At 43.6% G+C, this 16,570-nt stretch overlaps 1 pseudogene across 1 annotated transcript; it reads left to right on the forward strand.

The window, feature by feature from the left end:
• Positions 1–15,724: 15,724 nt before the first annotated feature.
• Positions 15,725–16,565, forward strand: LOC147628882 (photosystem I reaction center subunit V, chloroplastic pseudogene; annotated as a pseudogene). Its single transcript, XR_015267843.1, has one exon. The product of XR_015267843.1 is annotated as a photosystem I reaction center subunit V, chloroplastic pseudogene (transcript).
• The last annotated feature ends 5 nt before the right edge of the window (positions 16,566–16,570 follow it).

The following is a 16,570-nucleotide window of genomic DNA, read 5'->3' on the forward strand; positions in this document are numbered from 1 at the left end:
ATATTCTTCCCAATTTGATTGCTTCTTATTCACATAAGAACGCAACATATCCTCGAGTATTTGGTTAACTTTTCTGTTTGACCATCATACTCCGGATGATCTACCGTACTCATACTCAGAGTAGTATCCAACTTTTTGAAGACTTCCCTCCAAAAATGATTGTTGAACTTTCTATCTCTATCCGACACTATATCTGCGGGCAGGCCATATAGCTTGTAGAGATGTTCAATAAAGAGTTTTGCCAACTCTGGCGTTTTCACAGTTTTTCTCGTGGTAATAAACTTTGCCAGTTTAATTCACTTGTCCACTACCACCCACACTGAGTCATTCCTTCGTCTTGGGTAAACCGGTAATGAAATCCATGGAAATGTTTCCCATTTCCCTTGAGGAACCAGTGGACGGAGTAGTCCTCCAACCTTAAGACGTTCATGTTTATTGACCTGGCACTTACTGCATTTCAGCACATAAGTCTGGACGTTCTTAAACAAACTAGGCCAATAAAACTGTCTTTTTACTAGTGCATAGGTCTTCTGAATCCCAGGGTGACCTGCACTTGGACTATCAAAACTATACCCCGAAGTCTCGGTTAGCCTCTCCGGACTAACTCTCGCCTCGTTACCCGTCGCACCTACGGCCAGTCTCTCCGGACTAGCATTTCGTGCCAGCGAGGAAGGTGGGCGAGGCTGTGACAAAGTGCGTACGCGTACAGCATGCCAGACCTCTGTAAAGACAGGATCATGCTCACACAAGCCATGATTTGGTATTTCAACCAAAATCTTAAGGCAAATTTCATGCCTTGATTTTGCATCATGTCATTAGCACAGAAGCTAATGTACTGGAGAGCACTCTAGTAGCCCAAGTTCTTAGACTATGCTACTAGATATTTGTAGACTACGCTACCATGTTGCTTCACCAACATGTTAAAACTTCTCCTTGGAAAGCTCTACGGCCAATCTAATCATGCATCACAAGGATTAGTTCCAAAGCTGAGAGATACTTCCTCTCTTAGAGTAACATCTTGGCACAAGCATATGCTCTAGAATTTTGTTGAGTTTCTAACTACCATCAATCTACGGATGGTTAAACTCCACTCCAACTCAGAGTAAATGTAAGTTTTGAAATTTTTCATTCAAATATAACAATCAAACTTCCTATCTCTTATGCCATACTATATATGCGGGTAGACCATATAGTATGTGGAGATGTTTGATAAAGATTCTTGCACCACTACGGGTGTCTGGAATTACATCCATTCACTTACAACTCTTTGTTGCTATTACCAGACACATCCCTTCAAGTATTGTCTAGACTCACACAACTATTCGAGTTTATGTGATATTTGAGGATATCCCTCCTTTCCCTTAAGAAAGGTTTTTGTCCTCAAAAACTGTACTCTTAAGCGGACTACGCGCTCGTGTCATAGGTCCAAGAATAAATCTGGACCGTGTTTAATATCATATGTTATATTCTTGAGTCCTTCCAAGAAACTTTTAAACATCTTGCAACGAAGATGTGGTATAGTGTCTACGCACATATGGTGGTACTATTTATAAATTGCTTTGCAACAGATCAGTGGTTTCACACTTGTAACAAAGTGCTTCATTGTTGCATATTATTACCCTTCATAAGCGGTTACACACTTATGAATCATTTGGGTGGGTTGTACCATCTATCAAGAAAATACAAACTACTAATAACCACATTATCAATCCACAGATAATGACTGAGCTTGCTGCGAAGCCATAGGTTGCTAGATAATTGATGGTAATTACACAAGCCCAATGTCTCATTACATCATACATTCAATATAAATGCAAACATCACAGTACTTCGTGATGATGAAGTTAGGAATTTCATCCTATCCCTGTTTGGTGTTGGTATGAAGTATAACTATGAGAACATTATTTGCTGCCTCCTCATCATAGCGGCAAAGCTACCTACCCATCACAGGTGGCAATCTCTACCAAGCTATAACCAATGACAAGCAAATAAATGAGTACTCTTGTAAGAAATTCATAACCATATCTCACACCCAACTCATAATCACTATCGATTAATTACCAGGGCTTGCAAAATTAAATGTTATCTGATAGGTAGAGGGGATCATCAAACTACGGATGACCTCGACAACTCACTAGGACTAGTGATGTGTAACTTTTAAGTTACTCCACTCTCCTTGCTTATTCCATACCATCGAACAAATCGGTCCCTCGATTTGAGCAACGTCAACATATTTATGAGTACCTCGATACTCATGAATGTGGTTCGGTAATTTAAAATGTTGATCTAGAGTATCTTTCACTTGAGGATCTTAATTTATTTAGCAGCTATGTATTAGTAGTGAGTAACTACGTACCCACTATCATCACACTAGTAGCTCCATACTAGTAGTGAGTAACTACGTACCCACTATCATCACACTAGTAGCTCCATACTAGTCTGTGAGTAACTTTGACTCAATGGCGTACTCCCCCGAGTGGGAGTACCATATACAACCATCTATCACAAGATGATTAAGTCACTTGCTGCTAAGAAGTGACTACACAAATTGACCCCTCCATTGCACATTGCAGTATAATTTTTGGTATTACAACACGAATTTTTGGACGTCCTTATCATAGAGGTCAACATAAAAACTAGTGCATAGGTCTTGTGGAGTCTCGGCCGACCTAACCACACCACTGGTGACTTCCTACAAAAAATGTGGCGCCGAAGTCACCACCTATGTACTTTAACTCCGTAAAGTACATGGTCTTCATCTATCATCTCTATGGAAAGTTGTAAAACATTCCTGTGATGGATTTTTATCACCCTAAAATTATTGTGCACTATTTTAGTGTGAAGAGCTTTTTTCCTGGGTACCATGGTTCACCCCAAGCTCATTTGTTGCTAAATTCTCCGATTTAACAAAAGATATGTCTGCCTCCGAACATTCCAGTTCAGCCCCAGACTTTGAGTTTACTTCTTAACACTCCGGTTAAGTCAAAACTCACCAGATACAGTAGGATTTACCACTAAGCTCTCCGGCTTAGCCTCCTATCCTAACTTAGCCCGAGTTTATGTACACTACATATGTCGGATCCGATTAACAACAACCAGGCTCATCTGGAGTGAGATACTACTCACTATCGCCATGTAAAACCTTATTAAATCCTAGAAATGCTCCACTCATTCCTTAGGGGTCATACGACTTATAGGGTTTACACGCACATGAACTTTGTAAGCAAAATAGCCTGTCATGCAATATTACAATTGCTTATGTAGGAAAGTAATATATTTCCCAAATTTATATGGTAGCAACTAAAATGTGTTCACAATCGCACACTTATGTTGAACATAGGCAAGACTACACTTGCAAAATGCTATAGGGCGTCCCCCATGCATGAAATTGTCCAACCAACTAGTCTTACTGCTAACCTCTAGATTTAGATCACTCCGGAACTAAATCACTCTGTTAGAACTAGTACACCATCATGGTCTTGCTACCTAGAGCTTCTCCGAACTCTGTAACTGGGTTTTATCCCAACTCATGGCTATATTTGTAACTGTCAAAGTTCAAATTTTATCTTGCACACTTTATCACTACGGACAAGTGTACATACAATCTGCCAAAGAGTCAAGTTACATGCACAAGCCTTGGCGTCCCATTCCACCCAGACTACAATTGATTCCGTGAGAATTTGATGTCCCATACCATCAAATTACCACCCAACCAACTGATGTGACATATAAAAAGGCTCTTTCCCCCCTCGAAAGATCACCACAAACTCTCGAGCAGTGGGATGTCAACGCATGGCAATAAAAAGAAGAGAAAACCATGCTAGTGAGTTTAAGAATAGTTCTCTTCGATCAAGTTTTATAAAGGTATTGAGCATTACATCTCAAGACTAAACCCCTTCAGATTTACCTTTGATTTCTACAAATCAATCCTAAATCTGCTATTATTATCTAGGCGTATGCTAATCCGTCAGATTAGTACTCCTAGATAAACCATTCAATTGAGTACTGCTAGCAGCACTGCTAGCCCCTTTATCCCAAGTAATACACATCTTAGGGATTACTTTTACCAGGCAATGTACGTGACTAAATCAAACTAGTCACTACTCTCTAGGCCCAAGTAGTGACACTATTTTGTTACTACCAACAAGGGCCAGCTTGCCTCTACGGGCCAAGGCTCTCTTGTGGCTACAAACAGTAAGCAACTTGTTTGGACACAAGGCATAACCATATCAAGACTACGCTTGTACATGGATTCATTTTCCAAAGTTTATCACAATCTTCTAGCATCTGTTAAAAGATTGTGAAGGGTTATGAGCACTACGGCTCAATTAGGCTTACCTCAGATACTCAATCTAGAGTATTTATGTGAACAATCCGGCAACGTCCCAATGGCCCACTACATAAACTACTGATCAAGTTAGTATATGAAGTAACAAAGGAAGGTCTAAAGACTAGCCACCATAAGGTAGCTTTTAGAGTAAGACCTCTCAGGGATACTCCCATCCTATCAAACGAAAGGAGTAATGACATAGTCCAAAGGTGGGCAGAGTAGCTCCGTACTCTATTATAAGCCATGTTGAACAATTAGACCGTTAACATCATGAACATCCAGGTTTCGATGAACTCCGAATTGAAAGATCACTACGGACCTCACTCTAAGATTACTACAAATCTTAGAATAATAGACCTCTAGGACCATGCACAAGTGCTTGCATCTCTACGGACCTAGCATAATACACTTTGGTTGTTAAGCACAACACAACACTGCGGTTGTTTAGTACGTCCTGATCCAAGAGATCATCTCATGATTCTAGGACCATACAAGTAGTGTCAGACTATATCACTAAGCGTCAAAACGGGCTACGCTACAACATAATTGCTACTGCGTGTGGCTACGCACCCGCGATCCAAAGATAACTCGATGTCGATGTTGTGTTGTGTAGCCACACACACACACGGTATCTATGGCAATAACGGTGTTGCGGGTGGCTATGCACTCACGACATGTATGTCAATGACCCTATCAACTGCCCTCCGTGTGTGTAGCTCCGCACACATGAATAATCACCTATGGACTCGCTTGTATCCTTTTGGATGTCCACGGGCACGCCTACGGGCACACCAATGTACAATGTGGAGAGTGCAAACCTCACGCTGTTGCTGTGTTGCAAACCGCGTTCTCTTTGTGGGATCCTTGGCTTTGGAGGGCTGAAAAATGAACTCGCAGCCACAGAGAAGGCTTCCTGCAACCCCCCGTTTCCCAAGCTGCCCAACACACACACATTTAAAGCCTGCGAGGAGGTTTCTTTCCGTGGGAACTTCCCCAACATTTTTTTTAAAAAAAAACAAAAAATTATTACGGTTCAAAACCTTATCATCATCCCGGTGCTCTCGCGAGGCAGCTACTGGTGCTTGGCTTTTTTTCTGCAGCGTTTTCTGGGATGGTGGCTGGCCGGCGTTGTGGCTGCCTGGCCGCCGCTGGCTGGCCGGTGCGCCGCCTGGCTGGCCTGGCCGGCCACCGGGGCTGGCCGCCCAAGGCTGGCCGTGGCCCTGGCCGCCCGCTGGGCTGGCGCCCGCCTGGCCGGCTTGGCCACCGCCTAGGCTGGCTGGCCTGGCTGGTCTATCGAGGAGCAGCAACATTGCGGCGGGTCTTCGCCTGGGCTGAGTTCGCCCCCCCCCCCACTGGTCAACAGCACATTCAACAGCAACAGCTTCGCCTTGGAAAGGCAAGCCCATCCTCTTCGCACAACAACCCTTTTCTGCCGGACGGCGCTGGACAACGCGCCTACCTTAAAACACCTTGTTTTCCGGCCATTGCCGTGGGGCTGGTGTCGCCCCCCCCCCCACACTGTTCAACGTGGCCGTGGGCTGCTTGTACAAACTCTCTTCGAAGTTCGCAGTATGCTGTTCTTCCCCCCACGTCTCCCACACACAAAACATTGCCTTCGAAACGCTTTCGTGCAGACAAGCTTCAACGACTTCTTCGCAGACAAGCTTGATTATTATCAAAGAAAATATATTTCGCATAAAGCTTCAACGCAAAGAAAAAAAAAACGAGCTCTTACCTGCAATTCTTATTGTTGTGTGTGACGGGGAGAGAGAGAGAGAGATAGAGTTCTTCCCTTGCATTCTTCCATGGCTGCCTCCCTCCACACCTTCCATTCGAGATAAGGATAAGGAGACGAATGGTCGAAAACCATCGAGTGGGCTCCGGTCCCCCGGTCACGCGCGGGCTCTGACAATCCCATCGAACCACGCTCTGATACCAGTGTTACATATCCGTAACGCCGCTACGGGCATTACCACAAGAGGGGATGGCCTCTGGCTCACCACCCACCAGCCATAGAGGAAGAATGAGGATTGCCCCTCATCCCCCAGGCTATATAGTGTGTGGCCTGTCGTCCACACTAGCCTGGCCGCCCATGACTCCGCATGGGCGTCCTCTCCCACTGAACCCCGGATATAGCCATCCGGTCTGCCGCCGTCGGTCACAGGCATTACAGCCTACGTGACACTCACACACATACTTTATGAAAGATGTAAGCCTTAAAAACTGTGGGGCATTTGGGAAATAGGGTCGAGTGGAAAATTTAACCCATCAACTCAAATATCTATATGTTTTTTGCTTGTATCTCTCTCTTATTGCATCATCTCTAGCTACACCAAACCTACTAATGCCGTCTTCTCGTAGAGTGGTGCATAGAGAGAGGCAACTGAATGGTTCCAAAATATTGAGAAGACTCGCACACCGAACCACTCCATGGGAGGATATGATTCCTCAGTGTAGTAGCAGTAGATGTCCTCTCAAGGACATGAGCAAATAATGTCCTCCCCCTCTTTGCACATCCTCGATCCCCTTCCCTTCCCACTTCGGAATTTTCTCATGTACTCTCAACAAGGGACATGAGCAAATACCATCCTCCCCCTCTTTGCACTTCCTCGATCCCCTCCCCTTTCCACTTAGGTTCTTCCTTCCTCTAGCTCGCCCTCCCCCCTCCACCTTCGTAGCCTCTCCTCCATCCTCTTATCCGAAACCTCCCCAAACCCCCTATAGCCTCTTCGGAGCACTCTCACTGACTACCTCCTCCGTTCCACCCCAAACCCCCTATAGCCTCTCTCAAGCATCTCCCGAGCACTCTCGCTAACTACCTATAGCCCCTACACTTCTTGGAGCTAGTAGGGGTGATAATCATTACTACTTCCCTGATGAGAGACCACCCCCCTCGAAGTCTCTGCAAGTTCCCTCTCCCCATTTTAGACCTTTTCATGCTTACAAAAAATGAAATGATTTAGGAAGAAGCAACATTCGTTTCCTATGCATCACCCCACAGTCTTGAAACATACATCCAATTGCTTGTAGATAGCATAGGATTGGCAGATAATCCCTACCTTGTCATGCCCTAATCATATATCCCTATGTAAAGGTATTACTCAACTCTTACAGGTGTTCTCTTGCAACATCATCACCAATAGCAAACAGTAGCTAATTTAAACTTGGGCCATTCTAGCAGTGTAGACTTTGCCATTCCTTTCATGAGTACCTTTGCAATTTTTTCATCCACTTTTTGCTTGGATTGGAACATATTCTTCATGTTTTGATGCTCTACATAGACTCGATTGTATTACCCACTTCCTTTGAACAATTCATGGATTGGTTTTAGCATCCTCACTTGCTCATGTGCCTCTCTTGTTGTCATTGTGGGTCATTCTACAATAGACGTCTTTGCAAGCATTGCTTTTATCTTTTTGTTCTGCTTCTCTAAACCTTGCACTTTGCTATGCAATTTTACATTCTCTACCTACACAACATGCACCACATCTTGCATAACATACATCACATCTTTGAAACCCCGGCACTCTTTCGTCTTTTCACTTAGTGAATCCTTGCCTCCTTACCGATCATCATGTGCTAAATGAATTTGTTAATGCTATGAGCTTACATTGCAAGCCTCCTAGGTAGTATATCCTAATAACCTAACATTACCCTCACACACATACTTTATGAAAGATATAAGTTTTGAAAACTTATATCTTTCATCTCCCTCGCCTTCTTCCTTGATCCCACCTCTCCTCCCACTTTGGTGCTGCCTTCCTCTAACTTGCCCCTCAGCCTCTCCTCCTCTGTCCTCCCTCAAGCCCCCTACGGCCTCTCTGCAGCACCTTTGCTCGATCGCATGTAGCCCCTAACCCTGGGAGGAAGCAGGAAGCTCCAGGCACCAATGATTGATTTGGAGCCAAAAGCGATGATGATCACTGCTTTCCTGGTGAGAGGCCTTCCCCTCGGGAGTCTCCATGTGCCCGTAAACCCCCCCTCCTCAAGTTTATGGGAGAGCTAGTGAACGACAGTTTCCTCAGATATCTTCCAGTGGATGCCAACATTTTTGCTGAGACTTTGGCTCATTGGGTTTGTTATTTTTCACTGATCCACACCCAACTGCCACTTTGGACAGTGGTGTACTAATCTTCTTGTTTCCCTCGAGTGTTGCAGATGAGTGGAGTGGAGTTCGAAGATTGTCTCCTGCACTATTCATATGGATCTCTCTTACCACTTGGGAGACCTACGCCTCATAGACATTGTTTCCCACTTCTTGACCTTGGCCCAAAGGGAGCTCGAGCGGATCAACCCACGGCAGCCAGGATGGCGAGCTTGTGAGCTCACGCTCAGAGGTGATGCTCTTCATTTACATGGATGTTTTGATGGCTATACCCCCCTGCAAATACCTTTACTACGATAGCTGGAGCCGAGTCTATGCTTGAAAATGCGAGAAGATTTTGCAGGGTAGGAGTCACATCTTTTGTCACCCGCCCATCTAGGATCCAATGTAGTGTATGTATCTCTATTAATGGAGCAACTTTTTCTGGCTGTGGTGGATTCTAGCACCATAGTTCCAGGAGGGTCCAGTGAGTGATTATCAGACTTGGGCCTCTTTCACATTTACTCTCCCACCAACTCCATTGCAGGTCATGTAGACTTCTAGAGCATGATTAGGCAAGGCCTCCCTCGGGCAGATTTCTAGACTCAAAGGTAGACTTGGGAGGAGCTTATCTTCATCATTAGGGGATAAGACCCCTGGCATCTTCCACAATTTGGGCGTACTCACAGGAGTTTGGTTTTCAGATCTCACAGATGGAGTGTAGGTCCCAACCTCTGACAGGTAGACCGTTGCCTATGGGCGGGGCAATCTGGTTGGTGTTTTGGCCGACATTCCTTTTTGGACCACTTGCCCATCATTCTCTCTCTAGAGGAACCTTGATGATAGGACTAAGGATAGTCAACAGAGCCTCTGCTTACCTGCGAGCTTGATACAGGACCCGAAGTTCTCTAAGAGTATTGGAGCTATGGGGGAGCCTGGCCTTCCATGAGGGCACATCATGTGCTACTTTGGATAGTGGGCTCACTGAGATCAGTGTCATTCTCTAGGAGGTAGCCCAGACCAGGTTAGCAAAGTTGAGAAGGCAAGAGAGGAGTCTCCTCTAGCACTTTGCAAGAGTGCATCTCTAATAGCCCATGGATTGAGGTGTAAATAGCCACAGCCGCACACTGAGATCGGCCCCATAGAGGAGAAAAGAGTGGAGTACAAATTTTTATTGCCAGGTGTCCCTTCTGGACTCAAGTGGGAGACAGAAGAACTGCCGAGTGGACACGACCTCACCACACAAGGGATGGCATCTGAAGGCTAAGAAGATTGGATGGTATCATTATTTCAGAACCTCCTTAGGTTTCAACCATAGGCTTCTTCAGTTCCCCCCTCACTGTAGAGCCGCACTCCCCTCAGGTACATGATGCACGAGAGAGGGTCTAGCAGCATACACATGAGGTGGTCCCCTTGGCTCTGTGTAGTTTCTTGTTAATGGTCTTCTCTTCTGAGGAGATTGTAGAAGACGGACATTAGGAGATCAAGGAGGCCGGGGCAAGTGCCCAGTCGAAGATGGGCTCTTGGTCCCCCTTTTCTTCAACATTGGCAGATCATTAAAGGCCATAGCTTCCGTGTAGCCTTTAATGAGATTATGAGCTCTCGATCTATCCCCGACAGATTGGCGGAGGGTTTGACTCACTTGATCCCCAAGAAGGGTGGAGACATGTTAGAGATTTTCCAGTGGAGACCTTCTTGAAGACAGCCTAACAAAATTCTCGCTAATATCATTAGCCATTAGCCCCACCTCCTAGATTTGATCCATGGTACATATATAGGCTTCATCCAAGATAGGAGCATCCTGGATTACACCTCTAGTTTTTGGGAGGTATCTATCTCCATCGCTTGTCTTCAATAGCAAAACTTGGCAATCTTTTTGTTAGATTTTGAGAAAGCCTATGACAAGATGGATTAGGTCTTTCTCAAGGGGACTATGTGCAAGATGAGTTACCTTGCCACATGGATCTGAGAGGTGTCTCCACCCTCTACATGGTCTCTTATAGCCAGGTCCTGATTCAGTGTGCTTGGGGTGGCGATAGACTCCCACTTTCTTGCTCAGTATGTCGGGGATGTTCTCTTGCACCCTTTCTCTTCCTTTTTTGTGGTGGAAGAAATGAGTAGTTTTTAAGATTCCCAGTATATCATCGAACTATATGACCTTAGGCTACCTATTAGGTCTTAGAAGAAGGAGTTACTTGCTACAATGTTTGCAAATAGTTCAAGGATTGTTGCAGATACAGACATTTGGCACAAGAGAATTGGACATACAAATGTGCAAAGAATGAAGTCTATGCAGACTAAAGAGATTGTAAATGACAAGGTTGTCTAAGTTTAAGATTGAAGGTATGCAGAAAGTATGTGTAGCATGTCAATTTGGAAAGCAAACAAAACATGTATTTTCACATGACAAAAATATAAGCAGGAATGTAATAGATGTTGTGCATTTAGATGTATGGGGTCCTATTGCGAAAACTATATTTATGGGTGTCTACAGGTACTACGTAACATTCATTGATGATTACACGAGAAAAATGTGGGTGTATTTCATGAAGGAGAAGAATCAAGTATTCACTCATTTTCAAAATTTTGGAGTGATGGTTGAAAAATAGATAAGAAAGCATGTGAAGTGTCTAAGGTCAGATGCAAGAGGAGAATACTTTTCCAATGAGTTCACTGAGTTCTTACGAAGGAATGGCATTCAGAGACAATTTACATGTAGATACACTCCGTAGAAAAATAGAGTTGCTAACCGGAAAAACGGGCACATTGCAGAGATAGCCCGAGCATTGATGGGACACAGAAGAATATGTGACATTGCTATTGCGATGAGGCTGTGTCTATATCAGTTTATATCATGAATAGAACTCTTACTGTAACCATATATGATGTAACGCCAAAGGAAAAGTTTACTAACAAGATACTTGATTTGTTTCACTTGAAAGTTTTTGGATGTATTGCATATGTGCATGTGTCAGATGACTTATATACTAAGCTGGATCCAAAGGCAGAAAAATATGTGTTTATTGGGTATTTCCTTGAGCAAAAGAGATATAGATGCTATAATTCCTATAAGTGAATTGAGGGTAAGTAGGGATGTTGTATTTGATGAGATGAGTAACTGCTGGTATGCTGTTGAAAAAGATGTTAGGGCTGATGTAAGTGGAAACGTGATTGCACAGAATGTAAGTCATCAATCATAATCATTGAGTGGACCAGAAGAGTTTACATTCAGAGGTCGATCGCCACACATGGAAAAATGGGTTCTTAGCTAACTGTATACTGCTAAGACTGTCACAATATATGATAACCTCTCTCCACATGAAATCCTAAATCAACAAGTAGCTTGCGTAACCAAGCTGCCTCACACGCTGCCACCGTAGCTCCTTTGCACTCTATCTCTATACTCGATAAGACAAATTTGGGCTTTTTTTTACTACTCCATGTCACAATAGGACTTTCCAATGAAAACATAAATCCACTGGTATATCTCCTGTCTGAGATGCTACTTGCCTAATCTGTATTTGTGTACCCATATAGCTCCAATGGTACACTTATTGCATAAAATAATGCATAATCAATAGTGGTCCTCAAATACCAAAGTATGCGTCACACATTGTCAAGATGTGGTTTGCGCGAAACTTGCATAAACTAGCTCTCTAAGCCAACAGTATAACTCAAATCTGGCTTGTTGATCATGACATAGATCAAACTCCCCACCACAATCTTTCTGTACATAGTGGGATCCTCTCAACACATAACCTGCATCCGCACTAAGCTTGTCATTTTGATCTAATGGCACTGAGATAGGTTTTTTAATTTAACCTTCTTTGATTTATATCTCTTAATCTCATATTATAATGCATGTACAGCCTCAATATATCTATTATTATTCGTCTTATTGATATGAGACATAGCCCAGTAAAAATGTACACTTCTAAACATAACTTCAGTGGCCTCTACTTCTTGGTTATTCCCCCTACAAAAGATTAGCTCATTTCTAGAGATCTAAATCACTTACAAGCACTGATACCTAATGATGTAGAAGATCAAATCAATCTCATCAGTCATCTTGTATAACTTTCCCAATAATCAGTCCTGCCAAGACCCTCTCACTTGTTGAGATGTCAAGCTCAACATGAGCTAACACTCACACGAGACGCCTGCATAACCGTTCGACATTTATATCACTGACGGGTTGGTAGCTGGCACACCGACATATCTTCGCTAACGATTTTACAGTTGGACTACACCGACTAGTCCACACGTACCCATTCCACTTAGCATGTTCACATTACGGACCTCTTGTGTATACATTATGTGTGTTAGTCACTTTATCTTCTTTGTGGACCTCTTTACATCACTGACGGGTTAGTAGCTGGCACACCGACATATCTTCGCCAACGATTCTACAGTTGGACTACACCGACTAGTCTGCACCTACCCACTCCACTAAGCATGTTCACATTACGGATCTCTTGTGTATACTACATTATGTGTGTTAGTCACTTTATCTTCTTTGTAGACCTCTTTTGTTATGTGAAGAAGAAGAAGAATTTTCAGCCTCTCACCTTGTGTTTTCTTTTCTAGGGTTTGTGTGAGTGTGTGTGTGCGCTTATAAGAGCTCAAGCTCTCTTCTCCCCTGCATCTTTTCATGGTATCAGAGCTTGGTTTATGCTAAGGATTGAGCGGCAAGCAAGAGAAGCACAGGAAGAAGAAGAAGAATTTTCAGCCTCTCATCTTGTGTTTTCTTTTCTAGGGTTTGTGTGAGTGTGTGTGCGCTTATAAGAGCTCAAGCTCTCTTCTCCCTTGCATCTTTTCATGGTATCAGAGCTTGGTTCATGCTAAGGATTGAGCGGCAAGCAAGAGAAGCACAGGAAGCGGTACGAGGGTAAGAGCTTCATCTACTCTTTCCCCTTTGTGTTGGCTACTACACCCATGTCGTGAACCTTCGGGAGGCACAGGCAAACAAACTCCGATTGAGAAGCTTTCTTGGAAGGGAGCAGAGCTATAAGGCAACTATACTGTTTGTCGGACCCTATTTTTCTGGCCGTAAAGGCATTTCGAGCGCGTGTGAACCTCTATTTTTCAATTCTCAGTTCACGGGCATTAGGGATAAATTTCGATTATCTGCAGAACTCTATTTTTGGAATTGCAAGAAGGGCGATTGGTTATGCAGACTCTATATGTACTACAAAGAGGTCTTAAAGTTGCTATTGGGTGTATGTATGCAAATTGATTGCATTGGTTGTGACAGTTTGGATGCAGTATAATACTGCGGACTAAAGAATACAGCAGTTTGTGCAAGTCAAACAAGAGTGCTATTTTTGGTAAATTTGTGTTGTGGCAGACAAGATGTCGAATGATGGAATAAACTAGATTGTTGCAAAGAAGCTTCACAAGAACAATTTTCATGCTTAGAGGTTTAGATTGACAAATTTCCTTATGGAAAAAGGTTACTGGGACTACATTAAAAGTGAACATGAGAAGGCACTAGAGATACTGGAGATTAATCCAACTACTACAAATGTAAAAGAATTCAAGGATTGGAATCAAGGAGCAAGAAAAGTCATGTATTGGCTTTCTATCAACATACAGGACACTATGATTGGGCATATACAGGATGCCAAGTCACTGAAGGAGGCATGGGACACCTTGGTGAAGTTGTATAAAACTAACACCAAGGCATAAAAGATTCAGTTGAAGAATGGGCTTCATACTGTGGAGAATAAAATATGTCTGTGAATGATTATGCCTTGAAGATCAAGGACACTGTGGAATCCCTTGCATCAATAGGTGTTTCTGTTGATGATGAAGATGATAAGGTGGAATTGTGTCTACGTGGTCTCGAGCCACAATACAAGGCGTTCAAGACGTCTATTTTTCATACTCGGGAGAACATTTCTAACTTCACAGATTTGGTGTCAATGTTGATCATTGAAGAGAAAAATTTGGGTGAAGATCAACACTCTTCACAAAACAAAAACAGTTTAAAGCAGCAGGCCTTCTACACAGGTGAAGGTAGAGGTCGTGGACGTGGACAAGGTGGTGGCCGAATAGGTAATCAGAATTATAGTCAGCAACAAGCAGCAACAGTCCCAAGATTTACAAACAGCAACACTCAGGTGGAAGAGGCCAGTTTAGAGGCAGGGGGAGTCAACGAGGTCGTGGTAATTGGCAAAGGCAACGTAATGATACACGAGGGTATTTTTACTGTGGTAAGCCTGGACATGTGCAGGCAAATTACTATAAGAAACAGAGTGACATGAGAAATGAAAAATTGCAGTAAAATAACTATGCGTCCTCTAGCAGAAATAATGAGGATAATGAGAGGTTGTTTGTTATGCAACATGTAGTTAATGCTGTGTCTGAAAATGATGTAGCAACATGTAAGGATGATGTATGGTATGTTGATTCAGGTGCTTCAAACCATAGACAAGTCGTGGGTGAGTGATTCAAAGAAATGAAGAGTCTTGAAAGACCAGGTTTTGTTGAAACAGAGGATGACACTGCTCATCCGATTGTCCATGTTGGAGATGTGCCAGTGTCTATGCTTGCAGGATGGTAAGGTGAAGTACCTTGCAGATGACTTAATGTTTTGAACATTACAAAGAATCTGGTTTCAGTTAACGACGACCACAACAGCTGGACTGTCTATACATTTGTGAAGAGGTTGGGTGAGCGGTTGGTTGTGGTAAAAATTTAATAACGGTAATAATAACTGAGATTAAAAAAAGAGTGCATTTTGGGTGCACACCACTACTGGCACTAGGGTTGATTTTTGACAAGTGTCATGCACATTTTTTGTTGTTTTAGATGCTGAAAAAAACTTGCAAAAATAATTATAGCCTATCAAAAAAATATAGTAAACTGTGAAAAACTTACAATTTTCTCTCCTTTCCCATCAAATTTGATGGACAATGGTGCCATCAAATGCATATTTTTGGGTGTTTTGGATGTTTTTTTTTGTGCAAAACCGCAAAAAAGTAAACTGTGTACAAAAAAACTTGCAATTTTTCATCTCTTTCCATCAAGTTTGATGGACAATGGTGATCATCAAAAGGCAACCCTGGTGGTGGTGAGCATGAATTATGCCTTTCCAAGGTATGATGGGTGGATGGGACCTAGCACTTGGTGAGCATGAATTGTGCCTTTCCACTTGCCCTTCAATATATTGACGGTTTTGGTGAAATATAAGCCAGAATGATGGGTGGACGATGTATGTGATGGGGCAAACCCAATCCGAGAACGAAAAGTGTAAGCCAATCGGACGCACACAAACCCAATCCGAATTTCAATCGAGAGATCAGCTTTCGTAGAGTTGTGTAGACTAGCTTTTTCGTAGCTCATTTTCGCACTTGCACTCTCAATTCCCTTCGTTTCCTTCTGTGTGTGTCGCCATGGCTTCTTGCACTGCTGCGTCTTCAGCTGTGGTTGCCAACGGGCTGCCCGCCTTCAAGGGGCAATCCCATGTAGGGCTGAGGGCCTCGTCCAAGATCGACTCACTGTGCATGGCCGGGGGGAGGACCTCGTTTGCAGTGAAGACCCTGAGTGCGCGCGGAGCTGCGCGCACGCGCTGCGACCTACCGAGCGCGCCCTTGATCATCACCCTGAGCACGGGGGCACTCCTCTTCTTGGGAAGGTTTGTGTTCTTGCCCTTCCAGAGGGCCCAGATTGCCAAGGCCGGCCTGCCCGTGCAGAATGGTGTGACTCACTTCGAGGCCGGGGACACACGTGCGGCCGAAGTGTCCGGCTTTCTCAAGACCAATGATCCTGCTGGGTTCACGATTGTGGATGTGTTGGGCTGGGGCGCCCTTGGCCACGCCGTTGCCTTCTTCATCCTCGCCACCGCCTCCAATGGCTACGATCCTCAGTTCTAGATCCTCCCTCCATTTCTCCTTACCTTTTCTATATATTATATCTAATGTAAGATGTGCCTCATTTGCTATGAGCAGCCAGTCCTTTTGTAAATTGTAGCCACGATGTCCAGATATTGAAATGCCTTTAATGCCACGATGGCCTGCACGTTCAAGCTTATGCCTAGCTTATTGTGTTATTTCTGCTGGTATTAGGCACCTCTGCATGCTCACTTTGGGTATTTTAAGTTCAACTGTACTAATTCTATGTCCTATATAGAGGATGTCTGATTTTGTCCGGAT

The sequence above is a fragment of the Cibotium barometz genome, chromosome 18, assembly GCF_041138505.1.
Source record: "Cibotium barometz isolate CiBa-2024 chromosome 18, ASM4113850v1, whole genome shotgun sequence".
Classification (NCBI taxonomy): Eukaryota; Viridiplantae; Streptophyta; class Polypodiopsida; order Cyatheales; family Cibotiaceae; genus Cibotium; species Cibotium barometz.